The sequence below is a fragment of the Petromyzon marinus genome, chromosome 12 (assembly GCF_048934315.1).
Source record: "Petromyzon marinus isolate PM22_M1 ecotype Great Lakes invasive population chromosome 12, UKy_Petmar_22M1.pri1.0, whole genome shotgun sequence".
NCBI classification, from domain to species: Eukaryota; Metazoa; Chordata; class Hyperoartia; order Petromyzontiformes; family Petromyzontidae; genus Petromyzon; species Petromyzon marinus.
Genome location: NC_133678.1, coordinates 13,924,833 through 13,947,562, shown reverse-complemented (window position 1 = coordinate 13,947,562; position 22,730 = coordinate 13,924,833).

Sequence of the window (22,730 nt, the reverse complement as noted above, 5' to 3'; positions counted from 1 at the left end):
CTGTTCCGCGCCTGCATTTGCAGCCAGTCAATCACTGCTATGCATCTTAGCCATCTCCTTTCCATTGCTCTCTCTCGCCGCACCTGTTCGCCCCGATGCGACCTCACTGTCCGTAACTCGCACATGCGTGCACACCCCTTGCAAACCCCCCGCGCGCGTTACTCCATTACATCACCCCCCCCCTCGCCCGTGATAAAAAAATCTAGCCGTCCCGGCTAGCCTTATATACAACTAAGTAATGCGTGAATCTGTGACACAGGTTATAACAACAAAATACAACAGCAACAAGAACAACAATATAAGAACAACAATAAATACGCGTGTATATACAGGTGTGTGCAATGCAGTCTGTCTCTTTGAACACTCCCGCATAACTCAATGAAAAAGTCCTCTGTCAGCGGGTTCCCGCCGCCGGTCCATCACCACGGACCGGGTCCCGCACAACCGGGGAAAGAGACAGCTCAGCGCTCGTCAGAGAGCCACGTCTCTTCCTCGATGAACAATGAGCCTCTTGTGGATCCCGGTTGCGCCAAAATGGCTGCGGCTGGTCCTTCAACTCGGACTTCAATGGCCGGCCGATCAGCCCACCTTGCCTTAGTCGGCGCGATCCTGGGGGCGAAAGGGAACCGGGCTCCTGTGGCGCGTCCGCTCGGGGAGGCGTGACAGGCTCGTCGGACGCATCTGACACAGGCCGTTTCGGGATGGGAGATGACACATCGTAAATCGGCGGCTCAAACTTATTCAGCCGTGATGGGTGCACATATCACCGGCGTTACCCGAATTGAATACGAACATACTGGGGTCAACGAACATCATTACCTCTACCGGCCCTTGCCACGGGTCATGGAGTTTGGGTGACGTGCCCACCGGCACCATGGCGCAATAGAGCCATGCCTTGTCACTCTCGTGCCACAGATCGCGTGGAGGTTGCGTACCCCGCAAGTGCTTGTTGGCTGCCAGATGCTGTGCTGAATTACAGTGAGGGAAAAATATATTTGATCCCCTGCTGATTTTGTACGTTTTCCCACTGACAAAGAAATGATCAGTCTAAAATTTTGATGGTAGGTTTATTTGAACAGTGAGAGACAGAATAACAACAAAAAATCCAGAAAAACGCATGTCAAAAATGTTATAAATTGATTTGCATTTTAATGAGGAAAATAAGTATTTGACCCCTCTGCAAAACATGACTTAGTACTTGGTGGCAAAACCCTTGTTGGCAATCACAGAGGTCAGACGTTTCTTGTAGTTGGTCTCCAGGTTTGCACACATCTCAGGAGGGATTTTGTCCCACTCCTCTTTGCAGATCTTTTCCAAGTCATTAAGGTTTTGAGGTTGAAGTTTGGCAACTCGAACCTTCAGCTGCCTCCACAGATTTTTTTCATGGGATTAAGGTCTGGAGACTGGCTAGGCCACTCCAGGACCTTAATGTGCTTCTTCTTGAGCCACTCCTTTGTTGCCTTGGCCGTGTGTTTTGGGTCAGTCATGCTGGAATACCCATCCACGACCCATTTTCAATGCCCTGGCTGAAGGAAGGAGGTTCTCACCCAAGATTTGATGGTACATGGCCCCGTCCATCGTCCCTTTGATGCGGTGAAGTTGTCCTGTCCCCTTAGCAGAAAAACACCCCCAAAGCATGTTTCCACCTCCATGTTTGACGGTGGGGATGGTGTTCTTGGGGTCATAGGCAGCATTCCTCCTCCAAACACGGCAAGTTAAGTTGATGCCAAAGAGCTCCATTTTGGTCTCACCTGACCACAACACTTTCACCCAGTTGTCCTCTGAATCATTCAGATGTTAATTGGCAAACTTCAGATGGGCATGTATATGCGCTTTCTTGAGCAGGGGGACCTTGCGGGCGCTGCAGGATTTCAGTCCTTCACGGCGTAGTGCGTTACCAATTGTTTTCTTGGTATGGTCCCAGCTACCTTGAGATCATTGACAAGATCCCCCCGTGTAGTTCTGGGCTGATTCCTCACCGTTCTCATGATCATTGCAACTCCACGAGGTGAGATCTTGCATGGAGCCCCAGGCCGAGGGAGATTGTCAGTTCTTTTGTGTTTCTTCCATTTGCGAATAATCGCACCAATTGTTGTCACCTTCTCACCACGCTGCTTGGCAATGGTCTGGTAGCCCATTCTAGCCTTGTGTAGATCTACAATCTTGTCCCTGACATCCTTGGAGAGCTCTTTGGTCTTGGCCATGATGGAGAGTTTGGAATCTGATTGATTGCTTCTGTGAACAGGTGTCTTTTATACAGGTAACACGCTGAGATTAGGAGCACTCCCTTTAAGAGTGTGCTCCTAATCTCAGCGCGTTACCAGTATAAAAGACACATGGGAGCCAGAAATCTTTCTGATTGAAAGGGGGTCAAATACTTATTTCCCTCATTAAAATGCAAATCAATTTATAACATTTTGACATGCGTTTTTCTGGATTTTGTTGTTATTCTGTTTCTCACTGTTCAAATAAACCTACCATTAAAATTATAGAATGATCATTTCTTTGTCAGTGGGCAAACGTACAAAATCAGCAGGGGATCAAATACTTTTTTCCCTCACTGTATGCTGGCCTCACGAGCCTCCCTCAAATCGCTCAATGGTCACCTGCAGGGAACCGGCACGGCCGACGCCTTACCTGGTGGATGCACGCCCAATTTCACCAACACCAAAGCCTCAGGCTCCCGCCCATACATTAAATAGAAGGGTGAATACCCCGTCGAGGCGTGTGGGGCCAATCTGTAGGCAACCAGAATGCTCGGGATGTGCAAATCCCAGTCGGTTTGTGCCACATCAACTTGCTGACACAACATGGATGTCAAGGTTCGATGCAAGCGCTCAAGCATCCTGTCTGTTTGTGGGTGGTACGGGGAAGTCCGAATCTTTTTAGTGCCGAGTGAATCACACACTTCTTTTAACAACTTTGATGAGATGTTTTTTACCCTGGTCAGTGAGAAACTGCTCTGGTGCACCCTTGTCCAGCACGTACCACTGCAGAAAGGCTTCGGTTATGGATGCCGCTGATTGGTCGACCAACAGCCACGCCATCGGCCACCAGGTGAGATACTCAACCTCAACCAGCAAATATTTGTGCCCCCTCGGGGTAACGGGAAATGGACCCAAAATGTCCAATGAACAAGTGCACATCATTGTCCATACCCGGCAAATGAAAATCTTTCTTTAAAGTCAACGACGTTTTCTTTACTCCCAAATGCATTAATATATCGTGCACCATGTGTACAAGTTTGCCTCAGACTTTTGGGCCGTAGAAGCTCGACGTCCCATCGTAAGAGGAGTCCATCCACAAGCCATAAAAAGGGGCGCTCAACTGATCCCGGCGTCTGGGAAGCCCAGCGCCGCAACCTGAACAGGGAAGAATCCGCTATCTGCAGGCATCCCCACTCACTGAGGTCGAGCCCCAAAATGCGATTGTCCGGCGTGCGCACCTCACCTGTCGGGCCCATAATGGCCGCGGCGACCATACCCGGGGCCATATGTAATGGCGGCCCGCACCGCGACGAACCCACCACGCACTTGCATGAGTTGGGTGGTGGCAGCAGGCGCGACAATGCATCCGCTTTAATGTGGCGGGTCCCTTTCCTATACGGCACAGTAAAGGAGTACCCTTGCAAAATTTCCATCTAACGGCCCATTTGGCCAGAGGGTTGGTCTACACGCAGGGAGCACTGGAGCACAGCATGGTCAGATCAGACAAGGAATCCCTGCTGTACAAATATGGATGATACAACTGCATAAAGTGAACCATGGCCAGTAGCTCCCTGCATGAAACACAATACCTCTCCTCAGCATGGGACAAAACACGGCTGCCGTACACCACCACTCTCTCCACTCCGTCGACCACTTGGGACAAGACGGCGTCTATGCCCGTATCACTAGCGTCCATGTCGAGGATGAACGTCTTAAGAGAAATTCGGGTAAATAAGGTGTCAGTTTTGTTGCCAGAAATAAGGGGAAAACCCTATTATTATATTTTGGTACTGACAAAGGAGGTTTAATGATGTAGATGCTTACCCCGAGCCCTCATTACTTTGATAATGTATTGCCTTTGAGCTGTACGCCTTTTGGTGTCCTCTGGTCTAGCACCAATTGAGACGAGGCTCAAAAGTAAGCCGTTTCTGGTGTGAACCAATCAGTTTCAAGGACAATGCATATATCATCAGTGTGTTTTTTGCATTTTGACCACAAGTATTGTGGTTAATGCACACATGATTCCTTGTAAAAAGGTTTCAGTTTTGTTGCCAGAAATAAGGGGAAAACCCTATTATATTTTGGTACTGGCAAAGGAGGTCTAATGATGAAGATGGGACAATGAAGTTCCCTTTGTAGAACGACTAGTGTGGACTCCGTTTCACATTCATTCAATTTTTTTACAATTTTCATCCAGAAATAAAATTTACTTGGTCAATAACAGAAATAGCATCTTTCTGGATATTAGTCTGTCCACCCTTGTAAAAAAACTCCAACACACTCTGACCGCTCTACAATCATTGCACCATGCCCATACCAAGAGGGCAATACAATTTTAATAATGTATCCATCCCCATTGCATGTTGAGCAAGGTTACAGATTTTCATAATAAAGCGACGAGATGAAGAGGTTATATAGTGCTCCCAAATATCTTAAGAGGTAGATGGTGGCCTACTATTGTGGGTTAGGTGGATTGTGAAATGTAATCAGTCAACCGAAATACAAAATACAGTGCCAGCTGTCCTGACATACCACCCTTTAATCCTGGCTGCAACTGAATATCCTCATTTTCTTATTTTATGTTTATAGAGCACCTTTCCCCATGTGGAGGGAAGAGGGAAGAGAATGCGCAGTGGAGAAAAAGTGAGCTTTAAGATTTGAACGGAATGTTCCTGTACAGCGTCTATTCCGTTGGAAGCGTGCAAGGAAGACCGAAAACGAGATTGCACACAGGGAGGAGGGATCGAGAGAAACAGAGAAGTTTGAGGACGAGAGGAGACATTGAAGGAAACAATATCGGTGAGATAAGGTGGGGTAAGGCCATCGATAGATTCAAAGACGAGCATAAGGTATTTAAAATACAAATTCCATACATGAAATGGGTGACGCAAATACTTCCACACTTTTCAAGGAACCACCTCCGGGATCTGTTAGAACAGTGCACAGCTCTATGTGAAATACCGCAATATCAGCCCTGTGTACGACTGTCATCTCTAGACTCCCATCCACCACGTATTGGCTCCTCCGGCCTCAGCAGACTCCACAGCCCAGATCGCCTTCCCTCCAGCACTGCAGAAAATGGCACGCCGCACGCGCTTTTTTTAGGCGAGGTCGGGCTCCCACGTGACTTCAGGCCGCAGCTCATTTGCGCGCCTTTCTTGCCTTCCCACGGCTCAACGTGGCTCTCCTCGGGTGCACCGCGTTGCCCCGAGGTACCAGCAGCACGTCCTGGAGGTGAATGGAGGCATGCCTGTCTCATGTTTCCACCCTCTTAACATTGCACTTTTGGCGACCGTCCGGTCACGCAGGCAACCATCTTTGTCATGCTCGTCGGGCCTCCTCTCCCTCCCGTCACCCACTCAGCCTTGTCTTGCCCTACGGGACGGTGCCTTCCTCGGAGTCGCCTCCTGCTCTCGCAACAACTAGGGGAGGGGCAGAACTCAGAAGCGGGGACAAGGAGTGCCTCTTAAGAACGTAGAACAGGGGTGGCCAATCTTCCCGAGCCTACAAGCAGCGCATTGAAGGAGCGAACTTTTTAAAACGCTGAAGTGTTCTGACATGCCGTATGTGTGTACAGCGCTCGTTATGAAGGTGTAAGGGATGTCAGGGGAAGGATTCCCGCCAAAAGGAGGGGGACAGTGGAGCGGGAACAGTGAAAAGGGGAGGAGTAGGCGAGGAGATATGAGGGGGGCAGAGGGGCGCGAAAGGGAGAGACTGGTGGAAAACGGACGGAGAAGGATGGGGACGAGTGTGGACTGCGGGAAACAATAAAGGACGAACCCCCTGCAGGCTCGCTCTTGTCGGCTTTCCTTTACAAAGGTGGGTCCCATGGGTGATCGTGCAACCAGTTTGCTCAACACTGACTGGTTATCTGTGGAATTTAAAATTCCGAATCTGGAACTCTTGATAGTCTCACGAGTACTCGTGTCAGTCTCTTCATTGGGCATCTATGCATTGTGTTTTGTTGCCAATACTCACGGCTCGTGCACAAGGATGACACAAGGCACCTTTAAAATTAACACAGGTTATTGATAATTTTATTAGCATTACTGCTTCGACAAGTCCCTCGTTAAATGTCCTCATAGCGTACATGGCGTAATGAGTTTAATGACTGGTTAGACTGTTTAGTTGTCCGAGTGTCTATAGATTAGACGACAATTTAAGAATGTGCTTGGATAAGTGACCTTGAAGTGATGACCAAACGCATGAATGCACCCTTTTACCCGTGTTAAATCGCAAGTAACAATTCACCAGTAAGTGGTGATTACATGCTTCACGTTACTCGTGCTTTAGTGTTCAAATAAACTAACGTAAGTGAATAAAAAGGATAATGGTATCCCTTCCACCCACCCCCACCCACCACATCATCTCAGAAACTCAGGTAAGATTCACTGACCTGCATCATGCAAACTATCAAATTATAAAAGAGATGCAAACCTATTTGTTCGCATATCTGATGCATTTATTATTCGTAGAAGAAACTACATGGGCGATGCAAACATTATCAATTGTTGCCAGTTCCGTGTATAAACCATTGACATTGCAAGCACTGGAGGAATATTTTTCATTTCTAAGGATACTTTGTATGCAGGAAGCATTTCTGTGAGGCACATGGTATGTCCTAGTGTGTATTTGCATTTGCCTATCTAAATTGAATGAGCCTTCATGACGTATCAAACGCTATTGATCACACTCACTGCCCTGCTGTGCTTTCATTTCAAAGACTAGCACTTGAAATGTAGTTACCGTGGTAGCCACCGAATTGTCTTCGCTGTCTGAATATGGTAAACAGATAGATGTTAGTTGAAGGAGGGAGCAGATGTAAGTTTGCAAATCATAGAGAAGAGTGCAATTTTTTTGTAAAATCTCTATTTAGTTTGTTTTTATTGAAAGGGCATAATGTAACCACAATTGTATGTAGCTTTAAAGGTGACCATTTTATTGTCACGATCTTAAATATAGTGTCATTTATGTTTTATTTCTGCAGGTGCAAGATAATTTGGATCGGCTTCAGTCCTTCTGTATGCGATGGTAGAGGCACGTGGCATCTGCGACTGGCCTCCTATCGTTTGAGAGCCTAGTTCGAGGGAAACGGACGTCACTTTTTGGACACGTCGTCCGTCTTGATGCGCAGACTCCAGCAAATTGCGCTCTTCAGTTGGTGGTCCACGTTCGAAATGGGCTGCGACCCTCAAAGACGTGGCACCACCTTCGTGGTCGCCCCGTGATACGTGGATCAAACTAATCACTGAAGACACCAGTGTATAGCAGCAATAGCAATTTATGCAAATGCTGTCGCAAGAGTTCACACGTTTGGCGCTATGGTCCTTCATCGACTATGTGTGATGAATAAATGAATTAAATGCTCTCTTGCAAATGTCATGACATTGGACAAACTCACGCACATCTTAAGCAAATGAACATGACATTTGCCTCTTTCTAATTCTTCCTTCGTTATTTACGCAGTCATTTCATTTCCTGCACCTTTGAATCCAAATACCGCTCTATTGACAAATTATGTATCACCCAAGCCCCGTGTGATCCAGCCGTGCAGCTCTATGCTTACAGACCGTGTGAATCACACTCTCCGGAGTCAACGTAAGAACATTATTAAATGGATTTAGCTTTGATGCGCGCATAACGTTTGACACCATGTATTCGACGCAGAAAAGGATAATGTGGTTGCTTTGTCTCGATCAGATACTATTTTCATATTCCAGGTATACATCTGTATGTCTGTAATATGAATGTATTCAAATTAGTTTGGGAACCAAAGTGTCAGGAATGCACAGAATCTGGAAGCCTTGCTTTATACAGCTCAAGAACCAAGGCAGTGAACCCCTCCCTCACAGCTGTCACTCTACCCCTCAGCGTCACCAACTCCTTACAGGGCAACATCCCCAAACAAACCTCAAAATTTCAAATCTGAAAATTACGAGAAAGTGCAACACCACAGAAACATTAAAGGAGGCTAGAAACAAAGATTTTAATTCTGACAATCGCCATCTCCTGCAGAAGATCAACTCTGGAAATCGCCCAGTGATGCTGGATGCGATTACCAACGAAAACGTCGAATATAATTGCCAAATGTTGTGCATTACACTTCATCATACCAGTGTGCTGAAGCAATACATCTGCGTGTTTGTTCACCTGACTTTACTTATTCGGCTTTGTCGGGTCGAGAAGGGTGTATGGCACACAATAGTAATGTGCTCACGCTATTTTAGCCAAACAATAAACATTTATTAAAACATTTTTTTAAAATCACAACCATGTGGTTGTTTTGCCATATTCGTTTGTCTGTGATGCCCTCTGCTGGGTGAAATGCAAAGAGGCAACAAGATTGCAGCTTATGCCGCGTTTTAACAGCCGGTTTCCCAAGGTTCTTCCTCTCCTGAGGCTGCCTTTGTGAGACTTAGGCATTGATAGTGAACCCCGAGAATATTAAAGCTGTCTTAGTTTGTCTCTGTATATGAGTTTCGTGCATTAAGAACCCGAAGGATGGTGTACTACCTTGTACGGGGTAATCACATGACAGCATTCTTCTGTTAATCCAGGTGCCAACATCTTTATTTCGCACGTAATTATTGTTTGTGCATTATTTAGCGAATGTGTTCATTCTTGTTCTTTTGATTTTACAACCTTATATATAGAAAAAAAATCTTAATTTACAACATAATGCGTTGTATTATGTTTAATATACATTTGAATAAATATTGTATGTCAAGTGCCAATGAGTGGGCGGCCCATGCTCATATCTCAAATTTCCAAGAAAACCTATCACAACAGAATTAGTTAATGTAGGCTGGAATCTAATAGATTTGACAACAGAAAGAGGTGTTTCGCATCTCATGTACAAAACCTCTCAGCTGTATCCAGACCAGTAACGGAATGGGACTAAAAATCGGCCTAGTTATTTGTAAACAGACCGGCTGAAATTCGAGCTATGGAGAAGCTATAATTGCGATGTGACCCATTCGCGTGATTTTGCAATGCGATCTCATTGGCCTATTTGGGCTGATCCAAAAACAATAATGAGAAAGTAAGAAGCTTTATGGCTACCGAATATGGGACTTCAGCAATGACGTCTACGGCGAGGTAATAAAAATATTTTGATAATAATATATTTCTGTTACTCTGATCACATTTGGAATTTCCCCAGACAGACCAGCCGACCGGCCCTCAGAACTTAAACGGTCCACCGGGCATTTGCCCGGACTTCCCTATGGCCAGGCCCATGGCCAGTCCGGGCCTGATATAGTCCACCTGCTCAAATAACTGAACATGTCCATTTTATTTTTTGGGCCACCAACTCAAAAGAATGAAGAAAACGTGGCCTTCCCAACAGGCAAGACAACTGTAGACTCTTGTCATCCTCGATGTTACTCATCAATGAAGATCACTGTTCACTGCTGGCGTATGCCCCGAGGTGCCCTACATGTAAAGAGAGATAATTCCGTTTTATTATGAGGAACTCGATTTGTGAAATACTCAAAGCAACATTAATTCAAATCTGTAACTGTTTTGACATGAGCTTTTCAAATGCCGTACGAAAGATAACGCACAATTGAATGACTGTCTTGATTAGAATTCCTTCACTCTTTGGTTCTTTCGGTAAAGTCACGAAGAAAGAAAATAAATTAAATAATAATAGAATACGATGTTTCAATTGCAACACAAGCAACCATCATCAGGTAAGAACGAATGAGTAAACAAACATAGTAAACTTAGAAATATAATGGAATGCAACAAAGAGAGTTGGCTAACACTACAGTCAACACCCTACCTGGTTGATTACGTTCTTCCAAAGATTGCTAAATTTGAGAGAGAGACAAAACACAGACACGGATACACATAGACAGACACAAGCAGAGAAAGACACAGAGACACACAGAGAGAGACACACACACATATACAAACATAAAGACAACGCCTCTATGTCGAGGCCTTAAATAGAGAGAGGGGGGGGGGGGGGTTCGGGCAGAGAGAGAGGGGGGGGGGATTGGGGTAGAGAACAATGAGAGATTTGTGTGGAATTCCTGCCCATAGCGGCCGAAGGAGAGACAATGGACTTAGAAACAAACAAGCAAGGCAAAATTTAGAGAGAGAAATAGGAAGCTTGATAAAACAAATTTTGTAAAATTAGGAAGTGTAATGCAATGCAACACAGAGTCGGTTAACACACAGTTAACGCATAGCCTGGTTGATTACGTTCTCCCAAAAAATGCTAAATTAGAAGTTAAGTGTGAGTTGTGAGGAAACCCTCCCCGTAGAGGTGGTTCAAACTAGATTCGAAGCTTTTGTGACTTCAGGAATTACTCTTGGGTGAAGTCACGTAGAAAGAAAATAAATTAAATAATAGAAGATGACGTTTCGATTGCAACACAGGCAACCATCATCAGGTAAGAATGAATGAGTAAACAAACATAGTAAACTTATAAATATAATGGAATGCAACAAAGAGAGTTGGCTAACACTACAATCAACACCCTACCTGGTTGATTACGTTCTTCCAAAGATTGCTAAGTTTGAGAGAGATACAAAACACAGACACAGAGACAGATCGACAGACACAGGCAGAGAGAGACATACACAGAGACACAGAGAGAGACACGCACATAGACAAACAGAAAGACAACGCCTATGTGTCGGGGCCTTAAATAGAGAGAGAGAGGGGGGTGGGTTTGGGAAGAGGGAGAGGGCGGATTGGGGTAGAGAACAATGAAAGAGTTCTGTGGTATTCCTGCCCATAGCGGCCGGAGGAGAGACAATAGACTTATAAACAAAAAAGCATGAAACAATGAGAGAGTTGTGTGGAATTCCTGCCCATAGCGGCCGGAGGAGAGACAATGGACTTATAAACAAACAAGCGCAGCAAAATGTAAAGAGAGAAATAGGAAGTTTGTGAAAACATTTAGTAAAATTAGGAAGCGCAATGCAATGCAACATAGAGAGTCGGTTAACACACAGTTAACGCATAGCCTGGTTGAATACGTTCTGCCAAAGATTGTTGAATCAGATGTTAAGTGTGAAACAGACAAGAACAGCAAACTTTAGAGAGAGAAATAGGCTTTTTTGTCTATAGGTCCATTTGTTCATTCTCTCCCCCAGCCGCTACGGGGTGGATTTCCAAACAACTCTCTCATTGACATGTTAATTTCTCTACCCCCCCCCCCTCTCTATTTAAGGCCTCGACACTGAGGCGTTGTTTCTCTGTGTGCCTATGTGTGTGTCTCTCGCTGTGTCTCTGTACTGTCTCTCTCTGCTCGTGTGTCTGTCTATGTGTCTCCGTGTCTGTGTTTTGTCTCTCTCTCAAATTTAGCAATCTTGGGAAGAACGCAATCAACCAGGTAGGGTGTTGACTGTTGTGTTAGCCGATTCTCTATGTTGTATTCTATTATATTTCTAAGTTTACTAGGTTTGTTTTCTCATTCATTCTTACCTGATGACGATTGCTTGTGTTGAAGTTGTAGTGGCCTTATTGACGACTGAGACTGTTGACTTGAGGCAACACGTTTTTATTACAGATACTTCAATTACAGTAGCGACCCTGACACTCGAAGAGGTAACGGCCTCTTCACCCGTGCTCCATAGAGAGAAGTGTTCCCCAAGCTTTAGCCCACGCTAGCCCCCTGGCTCCCTCTATCCTGGTCCTCTCTCGGGAGGCTATCTGACTTGGCCCAGTTTCGGCGCAGGTCCCGACCACCAGCCACCCGAGTCCGGCCCTCAGAAGGACGTCGGCCCTCGCAGCTCTGGTGTCGCACCCTGGCTTGCTTTGCCCGGCCCTGAAAAGGGCAGTGAGTCAAAGGAGTTCCAGGGTCTGGCTAGTCGGTCTTCTTTCTTCACTGGCTCTTCATCCTGGCTGGGTCGAGGTGGTGGCCTTAACGGACGTGTTTGTGGCCACCGTTATATAACCGCGTGTCACCCTCTCGTAACACCCCTACATCACCCCCTCCCCCTGTACAGCCCGCAGCCGTCCCGGCTGCAACAACACTTAACAATAAACCGCTTAACAAGAACCAGAATCGCGTGTGCCTCATAACAAGAGCAACACAACAATAACACCAACAATTGCAATAAATTACCCCAACCCACTTGTACAAAATAACCACTATAAACAATACACACCGGAGGGAAAAACAACACAACAAAAAAAACCCCTCCCCCCGGTACCGGAGCCTGTGACGTAACTCGACCGACCCAACGCACAGTTCGTGAGGAGAAGAAGGATGCCCGGACAGTGAGCATACATCCCTCACGAAAAACGGTGTGATTTAGCACTAGTCCGAATGGCTGGTCCGTCGTACGGAGGCAGGGAATGGTTGTCTGGGGGTTGAGGCAGGCAGCCCTTGAGGGCACAGTGTGGGCGGCTGCCTGGTTCCACACTCATCTCCCGGCGCCGGTGGCTGATGCGCTTTTTCAGCCGTCAATTCCGGTGTGCCTGGAAGTGGAACAGTCAGTGGCATGTGAGGATCAGGCGACGGTACCACATTCCCCGAGTCGACGGGCACATCACATGCTCAGCCCTTAGGACATGTAGGGTAGGTATGAGGTGAAATTAACGGTTTCAGCCGTGAGGGGTGAACATACCATAGCCGTTTCCCCCACTTAATCCGAACACATTGCGGCCGCGCGACCTGCACAACCTCAACCAGCCCCCTCCATGGCTTCAGCAGTTTTGGTGATGTTGCTAATAATACCTGCGGACAGTGTAGCCAGGCCTTATCGCCAGCTTCCACTCGTGGGTGTGTGTGTGTTGTGCATGCAACCGCTTGTTCGCCTTTTGACGAGAGCTCGAATTCTGTGCCGCAGCCTCCCTTGCTTAGGCCAATTTAAAAAAGTTTAATTTGACATGATTGGCCAATTTGGATTTTGGGGCGCCGGAATCCCCAACTGGGCATCCACGGGTGGATCAACATCCCTGTCGTACATCAGGAAGAAGGGGGGAATACCCAGTTGCCGCTTTGGGAGCCATCTTATAGGCGGCAAGAACACCCGGGATTTGGAGGTCCCAATCCGCCTGAGATCCGCACACCTGATGGCACAGCATCGACGTGAGCGTCCTGTGGAGCCGATCCACCATCCCGTCCGTCTGCGGGTGTTACGGGGAGGTACGCACTTTTTTTGTACCCAGAAGGTCACACACCTCACGCAGTAAGGAGCTCGAGAAATTATTTCCCTGATCAGTCAGCAGCCGCTCCGGTGCACCTTTGTCCAGGACATAGCCTGGACAAAGGCCTCGGTAACAGCCGCTGCCGACTGGTTAACGAGTGGCCAGGCCATGGGCCATCGAGTGAAATATTCCACGCCAACCAGCAGGTACTTATTACCCCTAGGTGTTGCTGGGAACGGCCCTAAAATGTCGAGCGCGACGAGCTCGTTGACGCGCGAGACCCGAATGGATTGCAGCGGCAGACTGGCTGCCTTGGCTGGCAGTTTTCGCTGGGGACACTGTACACATCCTTTGAGAACGATCAACACATCCTTTTCCATGCCCGGCCAAAAGAAGTCGAGGCGGAGCATGGCTAGGGTCTTGTGAAGCCCTAAATGTAACAGCCGCAATATCAAAGAATTGACCCCGACCCGACCGTTCGTGGACCCACCAGCCTTACGACGCAGTGTGAGCAGGGACGCGTCCCCAATTTGGAACCGGCCCCAGTCAGCGAGGGTCAAATTAAGTAACGAATCCCCACCCTTCTTGGTTCTTTCGGTAAAGTCACGTAGAATGAGAATTAAATAATAAAATAAAATAAGACAATAAAAATTCTCACGACGTTTCGGCCACAACACAAGTAGCCTTCTTCAGGTGAAAGAACAGAGCTGTCGGGACGACAGTGCTTCAATGAGCGCTGCTAAGATTCGCAGCGTCTTTTAAGCTCAGTGAGAGGCATGAAGACACCTTGACAAAGGAGTTTACATATCAAAGCAGGAGGATTTAGCATTGAAATAGCTGAGGGATTAGCTTGTGACAGAAATAGCTATGTTAAAGTCAAAGTTTACATATCAACAGAGGCATTTAGCACAAGGACGCTAAAGGCCTCCAACTACCCAACCATCATACAGTAAACCGATGTGAAAAAAACAAGTTAAACACTACATCAATATAATAAATGTACTCAATATATTCCTCAATAAGCTGAGCCATTAATCACAAAGCAACTGGGTATACACTACACTATAGAATGAAAACCATATAGTAAACCAATAAGAAACAAAAAAATATATAAACTACATCAATGTTATCAATAAACGCTATATACTCTCCAATCAGCTGAGCAACACAACAATAAGTCGTTATATATCACAAGGCCATGTGGCCTTGTGATATATAACGATATATAACGACTTATTGTTGTGTTGCTCAGCTGATTGGAGAGTATATAGAGTTTATTGATAACATTGAGGTAGTTTATATTTTTTAGTTTTTTTAGTCTTTTATTGGTTTACTATATGGTTTTCATTATATAGTGTAGTGTATACCCAGTTGCTTTGTGATTAATGGCTCAGCTTATTGAGGAATATATTGAGTACATTTATTATATTGATGTAGTGTTTTACTTGTTTTTTTCGCATCGGTTTACTGTATGATGGTTGGGTAGTTGGAGGCCTTTAGCGTCCTTGTGCTAAATGCCTCTGTTGATATGTAAACTTTGACTTTAACATAGCAATTTCTGTCACAAGCTAATCCCTCAGCTATTTCAATGCTAAATCCTCCTGCTTTGATATGTAAACTCCTTTGTCAAGGCGTCTTCACGCCTCTCACCGAGCTTAAAAGACGCTGCGAATCTTAGCAGCGCTCATTGAAGCACTGTCGTCCCGACAGCTCTGTTCTTTCACCTGAAGAAAGCTACTTGTGTTGTGGCCGAAACGTCGTGAGAATTTTTATTGTCTTATTTTATTTCATTATTTTATTCTCATTCTATGTGACTTTACCGAAAGAACCAAGAAGATGAATCCTTGCAGTCACGAAAGATTTAAATCGAAAAGAATCCCCACCCTTTTGAGAGAGAGAGATACCCGGAGCCGGTGTGTCTAAGTGGCGGTGGCCAAAACTGTGGACGGGACAACACATTGCGGTTTGCAACGTCCCGTTCCAAGAAAGCATGCACATTCCCCATCGACGGGCAGTCGCGACAGGGCATCAGCGTTTGTATGGTGAACACCCTTTTGGTAAGCTGTCGTGAATTGGTAGTCCTGCAGGACTTCCAACACGGAGTGCATATTATAATGCCGAGTGGTCTGTACGGACAGTGAAGTGCCGCCCGTACAGATACGGCCGATACTGTTGGATAAAAAAAACGATAGCCAATAGTTTGCGATGGGTGACGCAATACAGTTTTTCTGCCGGCGATAAAACCCTGCTACCGTAGGCGATGGAGCGTTCGACTCCTCCAACGACCTGCGAGAGCACTCCGCCAATGCCGGTGTTACTGGCATCTGTGTTGAGCAAAAAGGGCGCAGTGAAATCAGGATAACACAGGGGCGGAGCACTCACTAGGGCGTCACGAAGGGAGTGGAAGGAGGCCTCCTCCTCAGGAACCCAGCAAAATTTCACGCCTTTTGCCGTCAGAGCGTGGAGGGTCTTGGCTAGTGTAGGAAAGTGTGCGACGAACCGCCGATAGTAGGAGGCAAACCCTATGAAGCCACGGACCTCACTGACCGAAGTGGGCATGGGCCAGGAGCTGACGTACTGTGTTTTAACGGGATCAGTAGAGATACCTGAACGGCTCACTATGTGCTCCAAATACCGCACAGATTCCCGGAGGAGGTGGCACTTCTGTGGCTTAAACTTTAATTTAATGGACCGCATTTTCAGGAATACTGCCCGTAGACGTTCGAGGTGTTCCTCGAACGTTCTGCTGAACCCAATGACATCGTCCAGGTAAATTAAACAGCTATCCCATTGGAGACCGGCCAAAACCAATTTCATTAACCGTTGGAATGTCGCGGGAGCTGAGTGGAGTCCCATAGGCACCGATTAAACTGAAATAGGCCCACGGGTGTTCGAAAAGCGGTCTTGGGTTTTGACTCCTCATCAAGGGGGAGTTGCCAAAATCCTGATAGCAGGTCTAACGTGGAGAAATATTGTGCCCCTGCTAAGGCGTCCAATGATTCGTCCATTCTGGGGAGTGGATATGCGTCGGCCACAGAGATCTTATTAAGGCGATAAAATCCACACAAAATCTCAGAGAAACATTGTGCTTTTTGACGAGCACGATGGGGGCCCCCATGGACTGGTGGAAGGGGAAATGATGTCAGCAGACAGCATGTCATTAACAGCCAATTTGACATGCTCCTTCTCGGCGGCGCTTAGCCGGAAGGGATTTTGACGAACGGGGGCTGCGTCACCAGTGTCAATATGAGAACGTAACAAGTCAGTGCAACCAATATCATATTTGTGTTTGCTAAAAACGTTGGAAAATTCAAGCAACAGGGCGTGCAGTGCAGCAAGTTGCGAACTGGACAGGTCACTGGATCCAGAACAAAGTGAATCCAACCACCCATGATCCCGGCTTAGTTCTGGATGTGGAGCAGGACCGGTATTCACATGCCCAATCACTGGCTCCCCCTCTGGTGCCGGAGTCACGTGAGCGAGCACGGTCCCCTATGGGACCACAGCCGGCCCTGAACCCGCATTCAGAGCCATGATGAAAGGATCCCTGTCTCCTCACACTATCGTCTGAGCCACCGACAACTCCAGCCCCTTCACTGCTCCGTTTGACGGACCCAAAAGGACCCCATGCGTCACTACCCCTACATCGAGAGGTTTCCGCAACTGTAGGGGAACCAACATCTGTGACCCAGGCGGTACATGTACCGTCTGGGTGACCATTGCTTGTAGTTGCACAGGCCGTGCGTATACTGCTGGGAGAAGCAAAAACGCAATGCGGTGGCCCGAAAGAAGCTCAATACAGCCCTGATCAATGAGGATCTTAATCGGCATTTTATCCCAAAAATCAGTTCCCAACAAACATGGGACTGTGAGAGAGGATGAAACCAAGGCTGGCCCAGATAGTTTAATATCGCCAATACAAATTCTCGCCCGGATTTGACCGATGATGCCCAAAGATTGAACAGGAAGCATATTATAAATCAGGTCGAAAATAATTGTTGCCGATGCCCCAGTGTCAACCAGCACCCGAACCTCGACCCGCTCAATAGATCCTGCAACCACGGACGACCCGGCCGACACAACAACCACCCTATGAGCCAACTCGGACAACTGACCTGGTCCGAGTGCTCGTACAAACGCACCACCCCTCACCGAACTGGCACCCGTGTCGCGTGATGTGTCAAGCGCAGTGAGTCGTGTGTAGTGTCTGTGGGGGCCGAGCATGTGTTGTGCCACGACTTGCCGGAGACTGCTGTGATGACTTGAAAACTTGGACGTCGTCCGGGCGAGGTCCCGATGTGCACTGCCGTGGAGCCAGGCACCCCGATGCAACGTGGCCTCAGAGGCCACAGTTGTAACAGGTGATGAGGGCTGATAATGGTCTTGGTTGCTCCGGCTTGCGCGATCGAGTCGCAGCGAAGGCCTCCTCCGATGGCTGAGGGTCCTGGGGTTCGCTGCGCTCTGAGGTGGAGGCGATGGAAATGAGAGGTCGGTTCCGTTTCAGGACCTCGTAGGCATGAATGTTCATAACGACTCACAAGGAGCATATATCCGCCTCATCTGCTGCCAGGACGACAATGCCCAACTCTTGGGCCAACGCTAGGAGCTTCTCCGTCACCATGGCATCGATGCCTTTGCAGTCCATCTGCGGAAAAGCTGCCTTAGGGAGGGCCAGAAGAGCTGTGCGGTAGGCGAGAGGAATCTCCTTCGCGTCCTTCCGCCGGTCGTAGAAGTGGTGGTGACTGGCAGACAGCGGACCGTATACAGTGGCCATCAAATGAAGTGCTGCCATTAGTGTAGAGCGACTTGCTTTCAGGGGTTGACATGAGGGTGGCCAGAGCATCGTCGTCCAGAGTCGCCGGGAGGGCACGCAGTGCCTCATCGTTGAACCAGCACGATATCTCTTGGTGAGCGAGGAAGCGTCGGTGAAAAGCTCCCCAGTCGCCTCCCTCAGCTGTGAAAGCTGTTAAAATGGGCAGTGGCTGCTGGAACGTTTGCTCTGTTGCCGGCCGATGATGTTCTCGTACAGCACCGTCGTACAGTGCAATGTCGGCCCCCTCTGTAGGTCGCAGCACTTCTGGCTCGGAGATTGCTGGTTGGCTTCGGCTGTGCCCATCGCTTGGGGATGACGTGGCGAGCGGTGGTTGGATTCCATCTGCCACGTTATGCACCTGGCACCCCACCATTCCCGGAGTTTACCGCAGAAATGGCGGCAATTGTAATTTGCGGTGCGGTGTCGATGGCGAGAACAGTCTTTTGGCGCCAATTTTCCCCCATCTTTCCCACCACCGCTCCTCCCGGACGAGTAATTTTTCTAGTAGTGAGGCGGCAGCGAGCAGCAATTCAGCGAGGCAAGAGTGAGCATCCTGGAGCCCACCCCCCGACTGTAGCAGCGTGTCTGGCGGCTGCGGTGGCTGTTGAAGCGCCGGCATGGCCTCAGATTCCGTCTCCGACTCCAGCGGACCCGCCTCTGCAGAGTCGTCAAGTTGGCCTGGTTCGTGCGCATGAACTGTGCTCCTCGTGCCCATCTCGTGCAGGTTTAAACCACTCCTGACCCCAGTTGTAGTGGCCTTATTGACGTCGGAGACTGTTGACTTGAGGCAACACGTTTTTATTACAGATACTTCAATTACAGTAGCGACCCTGATACTCGAAGAGGTAACAGCCTCTTCACCCGTGCTTCATAGAGGGAAGTGTTCCCCGAGCTTAAGCCCATGCTAGCTCCCTACTTCCCTCTATCCCAGTCCTCTCTCGGGAGGCTATCTGACCTGGTCCAGCTTCGGCGCAGGTCTCGATCACCAGTCACCCGAGTCCGGCCCTCAGGAGGACATCGGCCCTCGCGGCTCTGGTGTCGCACCCTGGCTTGCTTTGCCTGGCCCTGAAAAGGGCAGCGAGTCAAAGGAGTTCCAGGGTCTGGCTAGTCGGTCTTCTTTCTTCACTGGCTCTTCATCCTGGCTGGGTCGAACTCCCCTCTCAGCTCTCCGGGTCCCACCTTTTATACTGTTTCTCACTGAGGGGCGGGGCTGGGAGGGATCACAGCATCCCCCACAGCCCCCCAGGGTGGTGGCCTTAACGGACGTGTTTGTGGCCACCATTATATAACCGCATGTCACTCTCCCGTAACACCCCTACACAATTTAAATGTCGTATTCTATTTTTTAAAATTTATTTTCTTTCTACGTGACTTTACCGAAAAACCCAAAAGCAATTCCTGCAGTCACGATAGCTTAAAATCAAGTTTTAACTACTTCTACGGGGAGGATTTAAGTTTGTTTTCTCTCTGTGTGTGTCTCTGTGTTGTTTCTCTCTGTTTGTGTGTCTGTCTATGTGTGTCCGTGTCTGTGTTTTGTCTCTCTCTCAAATATAGCAATCTTTGGAAGAACGTAATCAACTAGTTAGGGTGTTAACTGTGTTATATTGCATTATATTTCCAAGTTGACTAGGTTTGTTTTCTCCTTCATTGTTACCTGATGACGATTGCTTGTGTTGCAATCAAAACGTCGTATTCTATTTTTTATTTATTTTATTTTTACGTGACTTTACCGACAGAACCAAAGAGTATACTGACTGGTTATCAGTTTGTACTGGCCAGAGTAGTAGCTATACTAACTCTATAGCACTTTGTACTGGCCGTAGTAGTAGCTATACTAACTCTTTTGCAGTGTGTACTCGCCGTATTAGTAGCTATACTAACTCTATAGCAGTGTGTACTGGCTGAAGCAATAGCTATGCTAAATCTATAGTAATTTGTACTGGCTGTAGTGGTTGCTATACTAACGCTATATCAGTGTGTACTGGCCAAAGTAGTAGCTATACAACTCTATAGCAGTGTGTATTGGCTGAAGTAGTAGCTATACTAAATCTATAGTAATGTGTACTGGCTGCAGTAGTTGCTATACTAGCGCTATAGCAGTGTGTACTGGCTGTAGTAGTAGCTATACAAACTCTCTAGCAGTTTGTACGTGCTGTAACAGTAGCTATACTAACTTTATAGCATTTTGTACTGGCCGTAGCAGTAGCAATACTAACTCTATATAAGTGTGTACTGGTTGCAGTCGGAGCTATACAATATATATATCAGTGTGTACTGGCTGTATTATTAGCTATATTAACACTATAGCAGTGTGTACTGGCTGTAGTAGTACCGATGTAGAGGTGTTAACTACGCACTGTTGGGTAACCTGCATTGCCACCAGGGCAGTGCAGCGTTACCTCTGGGTACAACGGTTGGGGTCAGACGAGGTGAAGTGGATCGTAGCCACGGTTTGGTAATAACCAATCAGACTGTTCCACGTGGGAATGTGTGATTGGTTCTACCTGGCCACGAACGAGTATAAGAAGGGTGACCCAACAGAGCTAGGGGAGTTCTCTCCCTACATGAAGATGGAAGACTGGGCTGAAGACTAGCTAGGACCCTGGACCAGCCTTCCAGCCCTTTTGAGGGCTAAGGCTCGGCATATCCAGTGGTCAGGACCCACCGGGCCAGCGGTGGGTCAGATAGCCTCCCCTAGGTCCTAGCCGGAGGACTCTAGGCTAGGATAGCGGTAGACGTGTAAGTCCCGCCAAGTCCAGAGGCTGTACCTCCTTAGGTATCAAGGAGGTTAGCGGTAGACGTGCAAGTCCCACCAAACTAGGAGGTTAGCGGTAGACGTGCAAGTCCCGCCAAGCTAGGAGGCTGTACCTCCCTTGGGTATCGGGTGAGGGGACCATATATCCCTCTGTGTGTGTTAAAGATTGTATAAGGAAATAGTACAATAAACAGAGTGTGCCTCCTAAGAAGTCTACTCGTCTTTACAACACTACAACTGGAGTCAGAAGTGGTTAAAAATGGAAACAAGAAGTTCAGCCCACACGCGAAGCCAGAATGAAGATAACTCTGCCTCACCTGCACGAACCGCCAGCTCCGCTGAGAATGCTGCCGCGTTGACGGCCGCCCAGCTACCGGTTCAGCAGCCGGTCGCTCCTCCTGCCATGGGGGACGGACTCAGGGTAGCACACAGCCATCTCGCCCAACTTCTACACGCCGCGGCCTCCATTCTCGAAGAGATCAACTCAGAGGTCACGGGCGGGCTGAGTTAACCGCCGGCAGATGTTCCCGTCATCGGTCAAGGCGGGTATTTTGACTTTCCCGCCGAGGAGCTATGTGATCCCGCCGGAAGCGGAAGCCGGGGCATCCTGGGAACGCGGGGGGCCAATCACGACCCACAGCGTCATCAGCGCGCGACGCCGCAAATTCAAGTTACTCAGCGGACACCGCGTCATCACTGTACCGACAGGGTACAGTAGACGCTATTGGCTGGGAAATCACCGATCTCCGGCTCGAAACGGTGCAGGCTGAGGAGGAGACGACGTCCGCTCTCCAACAGCGCCTGCCCATCTTCCGGCAATTCGCGTCTGAAGGGGGCGACTGGGCGGCGTTCCAGCATCACTTCCTGAGCCACCAAGAAATGGTGGGCTGGTCGGATGCACAGGCGCTCCGAGCACTACCGGCCACTCTGGACGACGACGCTCTCGCCTCGCTCCTCACCATCCCCAGGCAACAAAGGGCGACTCTTCAATCGGCCCTCCGACGGATGTCCGACGTCTACGGGCCTCCATCCGACGTCCGCAGCCGATTTTACGACAGGCGACGCCGCCCTAAAGAGTCTCCGTTGGTATTCCGGACCGCTCTACTGTCGATGGTAAGAGCGGTTACCCCCGCATGGACGACGAGGCCATCGATGCTATCGTTCTCCAGAAAATGCTGAAGTTGGCGTGCGAGCTGCGCATCGTCATCCAAGTGGTGGACGACGACAGTATGTGCTCGCTACGAGCCGCTCGGAGCATCCACGCACATCTGCTGCCCCACACGGAATCGACCATTGCTGCCTCGGCTTCGACGTCGGAGCATGCCAGCAGGGACGCCGAGTTCTCCCCAGACCGGGCCTTCATGGCGACCAGGTCAACGGGCCGGCGATCGTCCGACCACGCTGGTCGCCGCAACGACCAGCAGCGGGGATGGCGTCCTCCACGCGGCGACGTAACGTGTTTCAACTGTGGCCGACGAGGCCACATCTCCTCCGACTGCCGTGCGCCTCGACGACGCCCCTCCGCATCCCGGGGCCAGGACTACAGGACGCCCACAGCATCGCGGCACAATCAGGCAAGTCGCGACGCCTCTCACGCTCGGCCCTCATTCACACCATACACACCGCAACGCACCATAAGAAAGGCTCGCGATTTGGCGTGTGATGGGGGGGTGTTCTGGCGATTCTTCGCGGCCACTTGGACCTGGGCAGTGGTCTGAGTTGGCCCATAGGGTAGTCGCGGTGACGGCAGGTTCATCCGTTGTTGTTTGATCAATCGAGGGTGTGGAATTTCGCGTGTTGGTCGATACTGGTGCGTCGGCTACGATCATCTCTGATTTGATT